Below are 6250 nucleotides of genomic sequence, written 5' to 3'. Positions count from 1 at the left end.
ACGAAATCCTTCCTGGGGATGGACTAATTGTGTTGAAAGGAAGTCTCGTAGATGCTTAGAAAAGTAAAGGGACCTAAGAATCATAGGACTCAGCGAGTGTATGAATAGACTCGGCGAGTCCAAGGCAATCTCCCAACCGTTGAAGATGGACTTGATGAGTTGTTCATACAACTTGGCGAGTCATAGACTGGACACATTTTTATGAGGGATATGAACTCATCGAGTTGAAGGAAGAACTCGGCGAGTCGGATGAAGATGATCCCAATGGTTTGAATGAAGCAGAACTCGACGAGTTCTTGCTAGACTCGACGAGTGGAGTCGAGGTTGGATCGGGTTAGTGGAGCATGGACTCGACGAGTTGGTAAACCAACTCGGTGAGTTAGGTCTACTGGGTGTTGACTTTGACTGGTTATGGTTTTGAGATGGGCTAGGGTCATATGTTCTGTTTAATGACTTGAGGATTGTCGTATAGGGATTGAGGAGTCGAGGAAATTCGATCTTCGTGCAGAGCACGGTTCAGACACTACACGACATCGAGGTGAGTTACCTTCCAGTAGGGGTGGATCTAAGGCCACAATGTCGACCCACCAACAAGGGTATTTAGTAGATAATTGTCTTTGTGATAATTATCTTGGTTTGGTTATGTTATTTAGTCATGAGATATGTCTGCGTGATATGATATCTGTGTCAGTGGTAGTGATAGGGAATAGTCTTTCCTTGGCATAGGTCGTTAGGACCAAGGGTAGGTTAGTACCCCAATATGCCTGACTGTATGTTTATATCCTGTTACTGTATGCTAGTGGTAGGGATGAAATAATCCCCAGTTACCGGTTGGAGGATACCAATGGCAATTACCATTTGAAAGATACCGATGGCGGTTACCAATTGAAAGATACCGATGGCGGTTACCGGTTGAAAGATACCGATGATAGTTACCGGTTGAAAGATACCGATGGTAGTTACCAGTTGAAAGATACTGAAGATGTTATATGGTATACGGTATGATGGGGGAACTCACTAAGCTTTGTGTTTACAGTTTTTGGTTTTGGTTTCAGGTACCTCTTCGTCGAAGGGGAAGGAGTCGTCGGTGTAGCAGTGCATCACACACATACATGGTTTCCACTTAGATTTTTGGGATTGTACTCTAATTTTTCATTACTTTTGAGGCTATGGTTTTGAGACATCACTATGGTTTTATGTAATTTTGGCAATGTCTTGATAAGTTATTTTATGAACCATTTAATTAAAAATGAAATTTTTGGCCTTGATTTTTGGGATGTTACAAGTTGGTATCAGATCCCTGGTTTGAGGGATTCGGACACACCCTCGGGGGTGTCTGGACTCAAACCGAGGGACTAAAAGTTTTTTTTCAAGGAAAACAATTCTAAAATTTAAGTTAAGGAATTTTTAGAAAAGATAAGGTGTGTGATGCGTGTGACCGGCCGAGCTCAAGTAAGTTTCCCCAAGATACCCATGCTTTTTATGTTATGAGTATGATTCATGATTCTGAGGACTGCATGCTAGAGTAGGGATAAGGATCTAGTGGATGCCTTAAATGCATGTTGTATGTGTTGTATGCTAGGACTGTTTAGTCAGCGGTAGGATAGCCTGATTAGGTTATGCATGATGTGGTTACTCAATGCACGAATGCAACTTGCTTTGTGCTTAAGGGGTCCTGGCTAACTTTAGCTAACTAGTGAGCGAATATGTAACAATATTCACAAGCTAGTTAGGGAAGGGAAGTAGGGACTCCTAGTGCAGCTGATGGACAAGAGTGGGTCGGAGAGTGCCCTAGGAAAGCCTAGGATGGGATTAGTAGGAAAGGGTATCGGTAGAGGGACTTGGTGAAGTCAAAGCAACCCTTGAGGAAAGTACGGATAGATGTGGAAGGTAGTATGGGCCCGTACTACTGGAAGTGGAGGATCCGTACTCAAGTCAAGGAGGGCCGAGATGGAACCAGGAAACTTGGAGAGTGTGTGAGACCTCTCGGGGGTATGTATGATCTTTATATTTATGTGTTTATTTTCAGTATGGCAATCACACGACATGGAGCATGAGAATCAGGATTAGGGTTAGGCTCGGGTGCAGGATCCGGGCAGGTTGATGATGGGCTACGCGAGTTCATAGCCTCTGAGATCACGAGAGGTATCCTTGATGCGACCCCGATCATTTTTGGCTCGATCAAGGAAGAGATTATTGAGCTGATGGAGGATCGCCTTCGGGCATTTAGGAGTGATCTAGCGTTTAGCCAGATGGGTATGCATACACTGTCCTTCAAGGACTTCCGAGGGAGTGGTACGTCAGATTTTCATGGGGTGGAGGACCCCATTGCTTCCAGGAGATGGATCGCACACACTGAGTCTGTGCAACTGACGAGCTTCTGCCCGGAAGGGTCGAAGGTCCATTTTGCTGCAGGATGTTAGAGGGATCGAGCCAGCGATTGGTGAGAGTTAGTTGGTCATTCGGTGGGAGCCCCAACCATCGAGGCTATGACTTGGTCAGATTTTGTGACCCAATTCAGGGATGAGTTTGCACCAGATGTGGAGCTTCAGCAGCTGGCCAGAGAGTTTTTGGATACGAGACATACTACGGAGACCCTGGTGGAGATCACTCCTAAGTTTCGGGAGAGGGCTCCGTTGGTACCCCAGTATTTAGGGGATGAGGAGATGTGGAAGACCCGCTATCATGATATGTTGAGAGCCGACATTCGGGAGCATGTCAGTTATTCGGCTTGCCCGACCCTAGAGTCCCTGATTGCCAGGGCACGGGAGAGGGAGATTGATTTAGAGAACCACAGGAAGAGGAAGTCAGAGACTGTTCAGGTTGCATGGGATTCGGGGAAAAAACCCAAGAGATTCGACACGAGGTCGAAGGTCCAACAAGGGTGGGACCGCTGTGGAAAGTGGGATCGGTCACACGTGGGAGTATGCCGCATTGGGTCGGGTTCAGGCTGCTATAAGTGCGACCATATTGGACATTTTGGCAGGGATGATACTGCCCTTATTCTCACGGTTCAAATATTAGACCTGATTTTCTTTCATTGCAATCAAAGGGGCCATAAAAAGGCTAACTGCCCTAGATTGACAGCAGCGACAGAAACAACACCAGCAGCTGCACCGACCCCAATGTCGGCACGGGTGACAGATGGCTGGAAGGCCAAGGTAGAGGCTCCAGTGGTGTGGAGCCGAGCATTTCAGTTGACAGCTGAGGAGACACGCGCTGCACCCGATGTGGTGACAGGTACGATTTCTTTCCTTATGCTTTTATGATATGTCATTGTGATATTGATATGTTATGTATGTGCTTTATTTAGAATCGTTCCATGTGAATGATATCCCAGTTCAGGTATTTCTTTGATTCGGGTGGTACCAGATCGTTTGTCTCTCTTGCGCATAGCAAGAAGTTTCCTGAGTGTTCAGGCATGCTGGATTGCCCTTTGGAGGTCGAGACTGCGGACGACCGGTTAGTGCAAGCATCAGTGGTCTACTGAGATTGTGTTTTGAGGTTGTTCGAGGAGCGTTACCTGGTAGATGTGGTTTCCATACCATTGCGGGGGCACAAGGTTATTATTGGAATGGATTAGCTAAACCCCAATGGGGCAGTGATTGACTGCGCGCAACAGTTGGTGCAGATCAGGCCCCAAGTGCGGGAAAGCGGATGGTTCAGAGTGAGAGGCCACAACGAGGACCAACTCTATGTTCAGCAGCGAGAGCTAGGCGCTACCTTCAGCAGGGTTGCGTAGGATTTTCCGCATATGTTATGGATACACGGGAAGCGGGTAACGCGACGATGCACGATGTACCTGCAATACGAGATTTTTCCGATGTATTCCCTGAGGAGTTGCCTGGGATACCTACGGAGAGGCAAGTGGAGTTCAAGATCGACCTAGTCCTAAGTGCGGCTCCGATAACCAAGGCACCGTATCGGTTGGCTCCTCCTAAGATGCAGGAGTTGTCTATGCAGCTGCAGGAGCAGTTAGACAAGGGATTCATCAGACCAAGCAGTTTACCCTGGGGATGCCCGATTCTGTTTGTGAAGAAGAAGAACGGGTCGCATCGGATGTATATAGACTATTGGGAGTTGAATAAGGTAACGATGAAGAACCAATACCCACTTCCGAGGATTGATGATCTCTTTGACCAGCTACAAGGAGCATCTTGGTTCTCCAAGATTAATCTGCGTTCAGGGTATCATCAGTTGAGGGTCAGAGAGGAGGATGTGCATAAGACTACGTTCCAAACGCGCTATGGCCACTATGAGTTCGTGGTGATGCCTTTCGGGCTCACCAATGCTCCTGCCGCATTCATGGATCTCATAACCCGCGTGTGCAGACCGATGTTGGACCGATCTGTGATAGTTTTCATCGATGACATCTTGGTTTATTCCAAGACTCGAGAGCTACATGAGGAACACTTGAGGTAGGTTTTGGATACTTTGAAGAAGGAGATCTTGTATGCTAAGTTCTCCTAGTGCGAGTTCTGGTTACACAAGGTGCAGTTTCTTGGGCACCTTGTCAACCAGGCCGGGATTTTGGTTGATCCGACCAAGGTGGATGTCGTGATGAGGTGGGAGGTTCCAAGGTCTCCATATGAGATTCGGATTTTCCTGGGACTAGCAGGCTACTATCAGAGGTTCATTTAGGACTTCTCCAAGATAGTTGTGCCCCTGACCCGGTTGACTAGATAAGCCGCTGTCTTTCGCTGGGGGCCTGAGCAGCAGGCCACATTTGAGACGTTGAGGCAGAAGTTGTGTGAGGCGCCCATCTTAGCCCTGACAGATGGAATGGAAGACTTTGTGGTATACTGTGATGCGTCCATCTCAGGTTTGGGCACGATATTAAGGTAGAGAGGGCATGCTATAGCTTATGCTTCAAGGCTGCTAAAGCCTCACGAAGAGAATTACCCGACACATGATTTGGAGCTGGGGGCTGTTGTTTTCGCCCTCAAGATTTGGCGTCATTACCTCTATGGGGTTTGTTGTACCATTTACACAGACCACAAGAGTGTGAGGTATCTCATATACCAGTCAAATCTGAATATGAGGCAGCATTGGTGGCTTGATGTGGTAAAGGATTATGATTGCGAGATCCTCTACCACCAGGGGAAGACCAAAGTCGTGGTCGATGCGCTTAGCCGCAAGGCAGTGCTGATCAGGGACATCTGTCTGAGGATGACAGTTGTGACTCCCTTGCGGGAGTAGATTCGGGAGGCCCAGCAGGAGGCCATGAAGGAGGAACATCAGAAGAGTGAGAGAATTGTAGGTCAGGTTTCCTCCTTCGACTATGATAGCCGGGGGTTGTTAACTCTTCACCGTAGGGTGTGGGTCCCATATCATAGGGGTGTGCGCCAAGTATTGATGGCAGAGGCGCACAAATCTCAGTTCTCCATCCATCCCAGGGAGACGAAGATGTATAGAGATCTTCATCTCGATTATTGGTGGCCTTATATGAAGAGGGACATAGCTTGGTTTGTGGAAAGGTGCTTGATCTGCAAGAAGGCCAAGGTTGAGCACCAGAGACCTCACGGTAAGGTCTAACCTTTGGATATCCCACGATGGAAGTGGGAGGATATTACTATGGACTTCATTACGAAGCTTCCCAGGACCGCACGAGGGGTGGATTCAATCTGGGTCATCGTTAATCGATTGAACAATAGTGCCCATTTTATTCCGATTTAGGAGAGTATTTCGGATGAAAAGTTGGCGGACATCTACATCCAAGAGGTAGTGGTGCGGCGCGGGGTGCCGGTTTCGGTGATTTCAGACAAGGACATGTGATTCACTTCCAGGTTTTGGAAGAAGTTTCATGATGAGCTGGGTACTCGACTACATTTTAGCACCACCTTTCACCCACAAAAGGATGGTCAGAGCGAGCGAACCATCCAGACTCTGTAGGATATGATGTGGGCGTGCGTTTTAGACTTTGTAGGTAGTTGGGATACTTACCTTTCGTTGGCTGAATTATTCTATAACAATAGTTATCATGCGAGTATTGACCGTCCTCCCTTAGAAATGTTGTATGGGAGGAAGTTCAGGACCCCGATATGCTGGGGAGAGGTTGGGCAAAGAGTCATGGGGAGTACCGAAGTGGTACTCAAGACTACAGAGAAGATCTAGCAGGTTTGGAGCAGACTTCAGACTACTCAGAGTCAGCAGAAAAGCTATGACGACAAGCAACGATAGGACCTGGAGTTCCAGGTCGGGGATATGGTACTCTTGAAGGTGTCTCCATGGAAGGGCATCATTCGATTCA

The sequence above is a fragment of the Lactuca saligna genome, chromosome 8, assembly GCF_052625555.1.
Source record: "Lactuca saligna cultivar CGN05327 chromosome 8, ASM5262555v1, whole genome shotgun sequence".
Lineage (NCBI taxonomy): Eukaryota > Viridiplantae > Streptophyta > Magnoliopsida > Asterales > Asteraceae > Lactuca > Lactuca saligna.
Note: the sequence above shows the minus strand (reverse complement) of the source record.